The following is a 14,015-nucleotide window of genomic DNA, read 5'->3' as shown; positions in this document are numbered from 1 at the left end:
CCGTGACCCCGAGGAGCCCCTCCCCCCGGGACTCCTACGGACCGTCTCCTGAACTCGGTCCCCAGAGGGTCTTCACCCCCTCCTGGGCACCGGGGCGGAGGGCAGGGGGAGTGCCCGGGAAGGGGAGTGCGTGGGGGACCGGGAAGGGCGCGGGGTCAGGCGGGAGGGGAGGAGAGGAGGCCAGACAGGGGCTCTCGGTTTCCCGGGGTCTGATTGGAGGTTGGCGCGATGAGTCGGAGCTGGGGGCGCGCCCATCTCCGCTGGCTCCTGCCAGAGCCGCCGGCTCGGCCCCTCCCCGGAGCCGCTTTGTCCCGGGTGACGGCCGCTGAGGTTGCGGCGAGGAGCGGGCGGGAGGCAGAGACCCGCGGACCCACGGAGCCGGAGCCGGAGCCCGGGAGGCGGGGCGCGCCGCGCACGGCCCCACGCCCAGGCCCGCGGGCACCGCGCCCGTCCCCGCGCGCTCTCGGCCCGGCCGCCAGGTGAGCAGCCGTGCCACGCCAGCAGTCGCCGGCTTCGCCGACCGGCAGACCGCCCAGCAGTCGCCTCAGCCTCCACCGACGCATCGCGGACGACCAGCAGGTCGGTTATGTAACGGCGCCGGCCCGCTCGCCCCGGCACCCTGTCCTGTCCTGTCCTGTCCTGCCGGGGCTGCGCGCGGCGCCCGGGCCGGGCCGGGGGACCGCGGCGGGGGGCGGCCGAGAGCGGGCGGGGTATGGGGCTGGGCCGGGGGCGGTGGCCGTGGCGGCGGGTGGTCTCCAGATCCAGTTCTCAGCTCCCGCGGCGGCCGTGAGGACCGAGGTCCCTTGACCCCCTCTAGAGGGCGCGGGTCTCAAGGAGCCCCTTCCCCAGTCCTAGTGGCCCAGGGGTTCGTCTTTCTAGTAGCAGCAGCAGGTGCATAAGTGGAGGAGCGGGAATGACGCCTGTGGTCCCCGGGACTGAGATTTGGAGAGGGGATTAGGGGAGGTGGTCTGTACGCAGAGAGCAAACGGGAAATCGGAGCCTCTTTTCCCAGTGCTTTAAGGAAAGTGCTGGGGAGGGGAAGGTGCTTTGAGACGCAGCGGGCTGGGAATTGTCCTGCCTGGGATTAGCGGGCTTGGGTCATCTAAAAATAACTTCAAGTTTGAAAAGTGAAATAGAAGGGAGCGCAGTGTGCCGAGTTCCTCCTGCCTGTGGGATGCTTCTCTCTAGAAGTCACTAGAGGGAACAGGAAAATCCCAGCTGCCTGATCCCTCGGCTGCCTCCTGGTTTCACTGGTTTCCAGGGTGTCTCCGTTTGACTTTAGTTAATGATTTATTCTCCAAGGCACTGCTGTCTTTGTCTTATCCCAAAATGAATTATAGCAGAGTGCATGCTTTGAATCTTTCCTATTTAGTACGTTAGGATAGAAGTGTTCAGTGGACATCTAATGAGTCTGCTGCCTACGCTTTTTTTTTTTTAAAAGTATCCTTTCAGTAAAAACAAAAGTTTCTGAGCTCCCTTTAACATATATCCCACAACTGGAGATGAAAGATGCTAGAGCATTCCAGTCCACTCTTCCCTAAGCCAGAATCCCACTTGTCATACGGAGGGGAGGCTTTAGGAAAAGTAGGACATTTTAAATAACGCAGCTCAACTTTCACACATATTACATCAACACAAAACACAAGCAAATGTATCACAGGCACAGGGCAACGCTTGCTAACTGACCCCCTCCATTCCAGGAACACAATGAAGTAAAAAATAGAACTACCATACGACCCAGCAATCCCACTACTGGGCATATACCCTGAGAAAACCATAATTCAAAAAGAGTCATGTACCACAATGTTCATTGCAGCTCTGTTTACAATAGCCAGGACATGGAAGCAACCTAAGTGCCCATCGAAAGATGAATGGATACAGAAGATGTGGCACATATTTACAATGGAATATTACTCAGCCATAAAAAGAAATGAAATTGAGTTATTCGTAGTGAGGTGGATGGACCTAGAGTCTGTCAGAAGTAAGTCAGAAAGAGAAAAACAAATACTGTATGCTAACACATATATATGGAATCTAAGGGAAAAAAAAAGGTCATGAAGAGCCTAGGGGTAAGATGGGAATAAAGACACAGACCTACTAGAGAATAGACTTGAGGATATGAGGAGGGGGAAGGGTAGGCTGTGACAAAGTGAGAGAGTGGCACGGACATATATACACTACCAAACGTAAGGTAGATAGCTAGTGGGAAGCAGCCGCATAGCACAGGGAGATCAGCTTGGTCCTTTGTGACCTCCTGGAGGGGTGGGATAGGGAGGGTGGGAGGGAGGGAGACGCAAGAGGGAAGAGATATGGGAACATATGTATATGTATAACTGATTCACTTTGTTATAAAGCAGAAACAAACACACCATTGTAAAGCAATTATACTCCAATAAAGATGTTAAAAAAAAGAAAAGAAAAACCTAGAAGCTAGAAAGGATCAAGAAGCAGACAAGCATCGACTGTGGAACAAGGCAGGGGAGTGAACATTTGGCTGCTTTTCAGTCTCCCATTGATTTGCTTTAGCCTTAGAGCTATTTTCTTAAGTACAATCAGTCACTGCGTTGAGTTAGTCTGAAATGTGAGTTGTTCTTTGCTTTCAAATCCACTGCAAATCGAATCAGCATTTACTGAGCACCTACTACTTGAGTCCAGTCCATAGAATTTTATGAGGGAATGTGTCCTCAACTAAAGCTACAGGATCCTAAGAGCTTTCCAAATGCCTTGTTTGCAGCTCCTGCAGAACCCAGCGAAATTAGGGAGGATGTGGCTCTCTCTCCAGTGATGAACAGTTAACGGACGTAAGTGGGAACTTGAGAGCTTTGTCATTTGCAAGTACGCATCACATTCTTTTAAAAAGTACTTGCATAATCGTTTGTAGTTAGTCATGTATGTTACAGAAATTAGCTTTATTGAGATCAACTTTGTCACTGAGGTCTCATTTTCCCATTCCTTTTATTTTCTGTATCATCCACTCAGTTTACTCAGCAGTTAATTTGTTAAGTACCTACTGTGTGCTATGTAGTCCCTGTGCCAGAGGCTACAAGAATGAGGCCCATGTTGTTCAGAAATCAATCTAGCAGAAAAGGATAAGAAAATTAAGTGATAATGATCAGCATGGTGAGTGTTTAGTGGAGATAGGAACAAGCTCAGTGGGAGCCCAGGGAAGAAAGGGTTCAGGGAATCTGGAAGAGCTTGAAGAGAAGTTCATGTTCAGACTGCATCTCTATAGAGAAGGAGCTAGGTGTTCCACGTTGAAAGAAAGGTCACGTTCAAAGAACTTGTGGGTGTTCTGCAGTGAGGAGGTGGCAGGAAAGTTTGGGAGGAGGTGTTTCAGTGAGCCTGGGCTATGAATATACCTTGCAGAGGAGGAGAAGCCATGCAGCCTGTATGGGAGAAATGATTTGATCTAATTCATCTTGCAAAAGTTACTTTGGAGGCGGTGAGTAGGTGGGGTTGCAAAGAGGAACGAGCTCAGATTTTAGACCACTAAAGCGGTCCAGACCAAAAAAAAAAAAATAAGTAAAATTAATTGTGCCTGAACCAGGTAGAATGGGGAAAGAGAAGAGAGATCTACAGAAAACCATTTCAGAGTGAGAATCAGTGGCTCTAGGTCACCAAGTGGCTGGTAGTGTGGAAGGAGAAGCTTAAGATGTTTAGATGGATGGTCAGGCTTTGTACTGAGATAGGAAGTCACGGAGAATGATTAGGTTTAAGAAAGATGGGGACTTTTAACTGAAACTTTTCCTGTAAGATCAGGAATGCCCACTCTTGCCACTTTTCTTTAGTATAGTACTGGAAGTCCTAGCCATAGCATTTAGGCAAGAAAAAAAAGGCATTCAAATCAGAAAGGAAGAAGTAAAACTGTCTCTTTGTAAATGACATGATATTATACATAGAAAACCCTAAAGACTCTACTAAAAGATCGTTAGGACCAATAAACAAATTCAGTAAAATTGCAGGACATAAAATCAATGCACAAACATCAGTTGCATTTCTATACACTAAAATAGCGAACTATCAGAAAGAGAAATTAAGAAAGCAATCCCATTTGTAGCTGCATCTTAAAGAATAAAATACCTAGGAATAAATTTAATCAAGGGGGTGAAAGACTTGTTCCCTGAAAACTATGACAATAATGAAAGAAACTGAAGAAGACACAAATAAGTGTTGGTGAGAATGTGGAGAAAAGGGAACCCTCCTACACTGTTGGTGGGAATGTAAACTGGTGCAGCCACTATGGAAAACGGTATGGAGGTTCCTCAAAAAATTAAAAATAGAACTACCACATGATCCAGCAATCCCACTTTTGGGTATTCATCCAAAGAAAATGAAAATACTAACTTGAAAAGATATCTGCACCTCCATGTTCATTACAGAATTTTTTATACGAGCCATGATATGGAAACAGCTTAAATGGCCACTGATGGATGCGTGGATAAGGAAAATCTGGTATATATGTATATACAATGGAATATTATTCAGCCATAAAAAGGAGACCCTGCCATTTGCAACAACATGGGTGGACCTTGATGGCATTGTGCTAAGTGAATAAGTCAGAGAAATATAAGTACGGTGTGATCTCACTTATATGTAGAGTCTAAAAAAACCAAACTCATAAATCCAGAGAATAGATTGTTGTTGCCAGAGGCGAGGGGTGGAGGATGGGCAAGTGGGTGAAGGTGGTCAAAAGGTACAAACTTCCAGTTATAAGATACATATGTTCTGGGGGTATAATGTACGGCATGGTGACTATAGTTAACAATACTGTATTGTATATTTGAAAGTTGCTGAGAGAGTAGATCTTAAAAGTTCTCATTATAAGGAAAAAAATTTGTAACTATGTAAGATGGTAGATGTCAACTAAACTTATTATGATGATCATTTCACAATATATACATACACCTAAAACTAATACAGTGTTTTATGTTAATTATATCTCAGCCAAACCGGGGGGTGGGGGGGAAGGAAGTACGGTTGATCCTTGAACAACACGGGTTTGAGCTGTGATTAGAGATCACCATGTATGGGATCAAAAGACCTGGAGTTTGAGTCCTGATTCTCTCCAAACTGTTTCAGCTTCCTGCCCTTGGGTGAGTCATTTACCAATTCCTTTGTTTTCGAGGCAGAGATAGCAAGACTCTGATTTTCCTCTTAGAAGGGGGTATGTGTAACGCCCCTAACCCCCGAGTTGTACAAGGGTCAACTATAAAATGAGAAAGAGTTGTTTTGAGAAAGGTGGGGAAGTTTGACTTTGAACATCCAAATAAAAATACTCTGTAGGCACTTTTATTTTCAAAGGTAATTTCTTCATTCCTGGTGCTAACTTCCATTCATCTGACTCACCTTCATTCCTGAGACTGTCTAGTGCTGCCTTTGGAGAAGAAGGAGATGATTTGACAGCAGGGAGTTGTTGCTGCCTTCTTCCCCCAGAGTGAAAGTATTAACTGTCAATTATCTGAACTAGTAATAATGGTAATAATTCAAACGATAGCAACAATATGTACCATTTATTCAGTGCTTACTTTATGCCAAGCATAAAGAAGGTAGAGCTCTACACAGATTATCACGTTTGATCCTCATGGTAACCTTACGAGGCGGATACTATTGTTATTCTCGTATGACGGTTAAGGAACCCAAGGCAAAGAGAGGGCACCTTATCTAGGTCACACAGTTAGTAAGAAGGGCACCCAGGGTTCAAGCTCAGGCGGTCTGGTCAGCACTCTGAATAGCCAGTGTGAATTAATAACCTTGAAATCATTCCTATTTAGCCTAGAAAGTGTATTTTTACCCTGTGTTTGAACGTTTGTAGCTGATGCCATAAAAGAGGATGGGAGTGAGTGAGAAGTTCTGGCTCTCATCCGGGCCCTGCACTTGATTTGTTGGGTGACCTCTGCAAAATCCCATCCCCTCTCAGGCCTTAGTTATTTTAAATCTGCATATTCGTGGGGGAAGAGGTTGACTAGATGATCTCTAAAGAGTCTGGGCATTGTGAAGTCCTGCCATCCTGTCTCAAATTTTACTACTCGAGCCATAGATTTGGGTTAAAATCATGCCTGCCTGGTCCCTTTCAGAATAGGAATGGGACCTGTTCCTATTCTAAGAGGATGAACTCAAGTGGTGACCTGTCCTTAACAGCTTGATGGTAAGTGGTCCATAGTGCCAGAGCTGATGCGGGTGCCTAAGGTTGGGGGAGCCCAGTTCAGGCAGGGGAAACCCAGACGAGCACCACAGTGGAGGAATCTCCGTAGTCACTGTCCGGTTTCTGTATTTTAGATGTGTCACTTAAATTCCATGAGACTTAGTTTCCTGATCAACGCTGGTCACCCAGGATAACAGACATGCAGAAATTTCCCAAAATAGCTCAAACTTCCTGCAGTTCAGAATGCCCACAGAAAATGTTTTCTATAGTCAGGATGGGAAGGGACTTCTTTTCATATCTGTTTTCCCCATATCCACTCACTTTGAAACAGGGATGAAACATGGGGTTCCTGTGCTTTGGAATGTACACATAAAAAGAGGCTGGAATGGTAGCTGTTGGACAAAAGAATTGTGTAGTTTGAGAGCTATATCCTAGTCTTTATTACCGTTGCCTTAGTTCTTTGTGGGAATCACTGTTTTATTGTCTCATGCAATTGAGATATGCCTGCTACAAAGTATTATAAGTTCTGTAAGGGCTTGAGCCATGCCTTAATACTCCTCTTACAGTGTTGGGAATAAAGTATAAAAAGAGTGGACTTGGTGTGAAACAGCCTGGCTTCACAGCCTGGCTTCACAGCCTGGCGCTGTCGCTTCCCAGCTATGTAACCTTGAGCTTCCCATTGACATTTGTTGAATGCTGCCCCTGTTCCAAACACGATGCTGAGCAGGCTGCATACGATATCTCATTTAATCCTTACAACAACTCCCCCACATGGGTATTATCATCACTATTTACAGAGGAGCACGCTTCGAGGATGGAGGATCTGAGCCACTCAGAGCCCAGACTCTTGAGTTGCAATTTTCTTATGGGTACACTTAGGAAAATAATCCTTGATCTCCCCGCCTTACAGAGTCGTGAGGGTGCGATGCTATGGGTCTTTGAAGATGCACTGAAACACGGAATGTGTTAAGGATGATTGTCATAGTAGGGACCTCCCAAGAGATCAGATACAGTTGGGTCTGGTATAGCACCAGGTCTGTGAGGCGAAGGAAGTCCACAATATATAAAATGCTTTTATAGAATGCATTTTTTTCTTATTTTTTAATTATATTTATTTCTGAATTGAAGTATAGTTGATTTACAATGTGGTGTTAGTTTCGGGTGTACTAAAGTGATTCAGTCATACATATATATGTGTCCATCCATATACATTCTTAATCAGATTATTTTCCCATATAGATTATTACAAAATATTGAGTATAGTTCCCTGTGCGATGCAGTAGGTCCTTCTTGTGTATCTCTTTTATATATAGTAGTGTGTAATATGTTACTCCCAAACTTCTTATTTGTCCCTCACCCCTTTCCCCTTTGGAAACCGTAAGTTTGTTTTCTATGTCTATAAGTCTATTTCTGTTTTGTACATAAGTTCATTTGTATCTTTTTTTTTAGATTCCACATATAAGTGATAGCATATGATATTTGTCTTAGAATGCATTAAGAAAACTGTATTTCCTTGCCCTGTCCTTTGGTAGTTTGTGTTATGATGCCTGTTTCTTTCAAGGGTAACTTGCTTGTTGTCAGTGCCAAGACTCAACCAGGCTGTTCCAGGAGGAAGCTGACCAGGCCATGGAACTGGGTCCTGCTGGTGAACGGGGGCTAGAGAGCATGGTTTACAGAGAAGAGGTAGCTGCTAGAGGGGTATTTCGGTATAAACAAGGAAGGCAGAAAGTCAAAGACAAGGTCAAGGGGGCCATAGGCATGATGTGGAGGGCAGGAAATCATCACCAGGTTTTCCATCAAGCGTGAGTGACAGGTGGGACATGGCATCTGCTCAGGAAGGCTAGAGGTATTTCCTAGTGTCTGCTGCGGTCTGTCCACTCAGCAAGAAAACCAGGGACCCTCTGCCCTGATTTTTAAAAAGATTTTCTTTTTCTTAGACATATGTGCTTTCTATAAAATTTCTGGAAGACATAGAATAGTCTAACGAGAGAGAATTAAAATCACACATCTTACTCTGAGCAAATGATAATTACTAATATTTTGGGGTATTTCCCTCAGTCTTTTTGATGTGCATATTTTTGTGAAATCAGGATCAGACTGAGAATAGAGTTTTGCATCCTGTGCATTTCATCAAACGTTTTAAATAACTTTTCATGTCAACAGTCTTTATGAGCCTCATTTTCTGTAGCCACACAGAATTCCCACTGGTGATATTGCCCACTTCACTTACCTTCTCCCCTGTAACATTTAGCTGGTTACCAATTATCCAGAATATTAAAAACAATACTTTGATGAACATCTTTGATTTTCATTTTCTCTATATTTTGGATCATTTGTTCAGGCTAGTTGGTTAGAAGCGGAATTATTGGCTCAAATAGATGGACCTTCTTAAGGCTTTCTCTGTATTTTGACGTTGCTTTTAATGGTTTTTCCAGGAGGTTGTACTAATGAACGGTCCCACAAGCAATGTATGAGAATTTAGTTCTCACCTCCGCCCCGCTTGTAAGCACTCTTTATGTAAGGGGTGGCTGGTATTCATGCTTTTCGAAGATGACCCCCACTGCTTACCCAGCACTTCAAGGAAGTTGGGCTTTCTTTGTGGCAGTTGAGGATGGGTGGGTCAGCGTCTGGTAGATTTCACATGCTTGAGTGTTTGTAGGAGAGTTGACTTGGGTGGATTAGCTTCTTTCCTGGTGGTTCTGTTATCAGAGACCTGGCATATGGATGTGTGTAACTCGAGCTAGTAAAGCTGACTTAAACTAAATAGAATGAAACCATCTCTGCCTAAGTGAGAAATAGTTCAGTGTGCCTTTCAAATCCTGAAAAATTGACATCAAATATGCATGTTTATTTGCATTAGTTCTATTGTTGCTTTCCTTGGTTTTGACTGGTTCCCCTTCCACTGATGGCAGAGCCTCTGGGGCAAGCTCCAGACAGGTATGTCTCTTTTTTCACCTTCCGTGAAATGAGATAACGACGCAGAGTAAATCAGTTTGAAGAAATAACTAGAATAATCAATTGGAATCTTCTTAAAAGTCACTTAAATGGTCATTATTCTAGGATTTTAATTGAATGGCTAATCAAATTCGTCTTTCCCCAGAAAGCCCCTGCATTCATTCTTAGCCTACCGTCAACTATGTCGATTATATTGACCAATTTATTGAGGTAAACAGCCAATGTGAATTATTTTCCCACATAAAATTATCTGAAATACAGGCTAAATTAATAGAATTTATTTTTATTTTGACTTCTGTAGCTAAAGATAAAAGCCAAGTGATGAGGTCTGGCCAAGTGTTTTGTATAAACAAAGTACAATTTATACTTCTCTTTTGAGGTTTAATCTTTTGTACAGAAATAAATTATTTATTTGGTTACAGGTATCATCATATGAATTTTGAAATGGAGGATGGTAAACACTGATAAATTAATGGTAGTTCAAGCAAAATTTTATTTGTTTAAAAGCAAAGTCTCAGTCTTGACAAGGCAAGTGAAAGCAAAGTACTAATTCATGAATATGTTAATTTTTTCCTGCTGTGGGCATTAGTGATATTCATTTGATCTTTTCTGATGTACAAACAACCATTTATGAAAAGGTTAAATTTTGGTCAGGGAGGATTATTTTCTTATTTTTCTGTCTCTTGGTGATTTCTGTTCCACACACAGCTGTTGTTCAGTATTAAACTTCAGAATTTGACAAGGTGACATTTAGGTGAAGCTCTAAATTGAAATATTTGCTTGGTCAGATTTTCAAGGCATACCTTCTGACCTTGTGTCCAAGTGCCACAGCTCATGTGGGGATTCGTTTTTTTGATTGAAGTATAGTTGATTTACAATGCTGTGTTAGTTTCAGGTGTACAGCAAAGTGATTCAGTTATACGTACACATATATATGTATATGTATTCTTTTTCAGATTCTTTTTCATTATAGGTTATTAGAGGATATTGAATATAGTTTCCTGTGCTATGCAGTAGGTCCTTTTTGTTTATCTATTTTATATATAATAGTGTGTACCTGTGGAGATTCTTGGCTTACAAGCTGGACCTTGGTTTGGTTCTGCCTCTTGAGATATCACGGATGGGGAGAGGGGATCTCCTTCTCGTTCTGGTTCCCAATCACACTGAGAGGTCCGGTATCATTCTGGAAGGTCCGGAAGATTTTTGCAGCCCCCAAAGATGTGCAGACTGATTTGGAAAGGTTGTGCTGGGTGGAGGTGAGATAAATGTTAAACCCAAAGAGCCCCTAGATCCAAATTACTTTGATTCCTGCCCACAACCACTTTTTGAGGCTTGCCATGAAGCTGGAAACTGAGGACATTAAGACATTTAGGATGGCTCTAGGTGGGCTCAGTTACGTGCTAGCAAAGTCATTAATAGCTTACAAGGGGGACAGGCCACTGTGGGAGAACCCAGCTGCATGGTTTTGCCTGTGAGGCTCTGCTCCTTCAAGCTCATTTTTATTAACCTAAACAGCTCCCTGGAGGCCACAGGGACAAGCCCTGGAGGAAATGACCCTGTATTATTCATGAGATGGCCTTCACACTCTCCACCTGTGGGAATCTCCACATGGAGTGGCTCCTCGTGAGTCTTCTTTAAAAATTTCTTTTAAAATCTCATATTTAATGATACTTATCACAAGGACTTTGTCTGGAGTGAGAAGGACCAAACATATACCATGTTTTCAGTACTTCTTCTCACCTTTAATTTAACCTCTTCCTCCCAGATCAACCATTACGAGGTCCCCACGACCATACCTGGCTATTGTCTTACAATTCAAGCCAACGTGCGATACTCTGTGAAGGTTATTTTATCCGAATGAAATCAGAAGTACCTTAGTGGAAATCCAGTCCTAGGGCTTTTTGTGGCAGTATAAATTTCGAGGGCATATCTTTATAGGAAAGAAAATCCAAGAATGACGAAGGTTAGAGATGTTTACCTAACTGGTGTTTGGGGCTGTTTTCAGTGTATCTGGAGGGCTGACGTGGTGGATTTCCCAAATGATCATGACAGCAGCCTTCCTGCTTTGCCCCCCATCCACCAGGAGCTCTCTTTGAATTACTCCATTTCCAGAGGAGTGACTCCAGATCGTGGCAGAATCCTCGCTCTGACTCAGTTTGGGAACTTTCCCTTTAGAATCTGTCCCTAAATTCTTCTCAGACACCCTCATTTCATTGACCCGAAGGCTTTGAAAAACTAAAATAATACTTCTTCCTTCCAGAAGAATGGAAAAACAGATAAAGATAGAGATATTCTTCCTCCTGCAAAAAAAAGAGGAGCGATGTTCAGACAGGAGAACATAAACACTTAGCTAAAGGATAATATTTTTAATATGAAAAAAAAAAGAACCTAGTAGTTATTTGAGGTCATCCAGATAGATGCAAGAACATCTAGTAGAAATGGTTCATTATCTGGTTTGGTGAGAGATCATCTCTGAGATAATGGTTTTCTTTGCCAGATGATTTTTATTCAGTTTTAATTATTCCTTTTTTGATCAGGCCAGCCCTTTTAGTGATTTTCCAAACTATCAGTGAAATGATGTCTCTTGTTGCTTTTGGGCTTCTACTCTTGAGGTATTTGTACGCAGCCTTTATGATATCCTAGTCATTGCTGAAACAAACCATTCTTATACTCTTTTCTCATCCGAGGATTGACAGTGGTTTCTTTTTAAGACAATATGCTAATAGCATGAAGAACTTATTCTTCTTTCATTGTAGAGTTTCTGTCAGACCTGTTGTCAATCATGTCAATGTAAAGGCTGCCAAATATACACATTTCTTTTCCTAATTGCAAATTGACTTTTTTATGGCTACTTATTAGAGAACCCCAGGAGACCAGTAGTAATAATTAAGCCATGACTGCTAGAGACCAGATATTATTTCTTCAGCTTCCTTTTCAAATAAATAATGAACCATCAGGTTGTTGATAAATAAATCAAACGTCCCTGTAATAAATAACAAACTAAAAATTAGTTGCATACAATTTACAGATATAGGATGCTGTAGAAATTCTAGACATAATAATCATCAGGACGAGGACATTTTTACTAATGAGAACTAATCTACGGCACATGGCAACTGTATAAAATTATAATTGGACCATCTCCTATCTCTGCTTCTTGAAGTTCTAGTCTTTTTTCTGCCAGGCAGGAAGACATTTTCCTCTACCTTTCTAGTTTCTTCTGGCAGGTCTAAGAATTAGGTGGACATGAGACAGACTAACAGGAGAAAATGAAACAAAAGTTTAATAACATGTGTACCTGTGAGAGACCTAGGAAAACTGAATAACTCGCCAAAATGGCTGAAACCCTCACCTTCAGCTAAAGACAAAAGAGGATGTTGGGGGTGATGGTTTGGGTCAACAGGGAGGATGGCGATTCACATGAAGATGGAAAAGCAAACGTTTGCTGGGTCATGCGGACTCAGTGGGACACAGAATGGACTCTGATCTTTAAGAGTTTCCGCCCCTACACTTAGCCCGTATTCTTTGCAGATATTTCTGGTGACAGTCTATTCCTGTAATAGGCCCTCTATCTAAATTCTTCAGGCAGTTAGGGAGAGGGTCAAAGTTTCTTCCTGAGTCTTTTGGTCCTTGATTGTTTCCGGCTGGAAATAATCTCCATGCCAAAGAGTCATGGAGTGGCAAGTTTTGTTGCCCTGCGCTTAAGGTTCTATCTTTTCCAGGTTTCCTCAATCCCTGAATCCTCAGCAGAGCCGTCAGTCTTTTTTTTTTTTTTTTTGTATCTGTATTTACGGCACATACATAGTCTAACCTTTATAGCTCATTCACTCATGTATTCATTCATTCATTTGTTCACCCCTACTATGTACCAGGTGTGGTGCTAGCCTCTGGGGTATAGAAACCAGTAGAACATAGCCCCCATCTTTAGTGAAGCTTAGAGTCTAAGCTTTCAGCTTTCTTCTTGTTTACCTACCTCTCCTCTGGATGGTAAGTGCCCTGAGGGTGAAGACCATTTTGTGATTCCCCCCTGTACTCATCACAAGGGCTTGCATATGGTGGGCACCCAGTCAGTGGTAAGATGAACTGACCACTGGATCCATTCTAAAGAATTCAGAAGCACAAGATTGATGGTTGAACACTTTCAAATGTTTCGAAAGCCTTTCTTCTCCTCCCCCAATTGTTTAACTGTAAAAATAAGTAATTCCACAAGAATTGGGGGTGGCCAAAAAGTTTGTTCGGGTTTTTGTACGCTGTAAAAAACCCGAATGAACTTTTGGGCCAACCCAGTAAGTTTGACGCCTTTCACTTTGTCCAAGGGCCCCTTGTTCTCAGAATCTGCTCTAGTGCCACAGCCATATTACATATCAAAGCACAAGTGTGATTGGTAGCCTCATCTGAACACCCCACCCCCCCCACCCCCCCCACCCCCCCGCCCCGGGCAGTCGTAGGAAAGGCTTCCACCTCCGACTCAAATTCTTTTGAAATGCTTCTGTTTTGGTATGCGAGTGCATCCTTCCCTCTTTTTGTGGAGCTTGGACATCAAGTAGCTGAGCAGGAATGACTGTGGCTGTTGATTGTGCACCTATGAAGCACCAGGCATTGGGCCAAGCACCTTCCACATGTTATCACACAGTCTTCTCAACATCCCAGTGAGGTAGGTTCCATTTTTATGGAGTCTCAAGGAGACTGAGGCTCAGGGAAGTTGAATAACTTGTCTAAGGTCTTACAGGCAAGAAGTGATGGAGCCAGGACTCACCAATGGTCTCTTTGCTTCTCTTGCCCACCACTGCTCGTCAGAGTGGGATTCGTAGGGGCATTCATGGGGGAGGGACATAGGACTTCTGAATGGTAACATTTAAATTTTATGGGTTTCTTCCAGTGGTAATCTGAAATAATATTAGCACATTCTGGATCATCC

At 43.1% G+C, this 14,015-nt stretch overlaps 1 protein-coding gene across 1 annotated transcript in view; it reads left to right on the top strand.

The window, feature by feature from the left end:
* Nucleotides 1–341: 341 nt before the first annotated feature.
* RCAN2 (regulator of calcineurin 2) overlaps nt 342–14,015 on the top strand; it is a 258,355-nt gene continuing 244,681 nt past the window's right edge. Inside the window, exon 1 of the mRNA XM_065884743.1 lies at nt 342–579. The gene's annotated coding sequence lies outside the window, so the exon portion shown is untranslated. The remainder of the gene's footprint in view (nt 580–14,015) is intronic.

Source organism: Phocoena phocoena, chromosome 10 (genome assembly GCF_963924675.1).
Source record: "Phocoena phocoena chromosome 10, mPhoPho1.1, whole genome shotgun sequence".
In the NCBI taxonomy this organism is placed as follows: Eukaryota; Metazoa; Chordata; class Mammalia; order Artiodactyla; family Phocoenidae; genus Phocoena; species Phocoena phocoena.
This window is presented reverse-complemented; position numbering and strand designations above follow the sequence as displayed.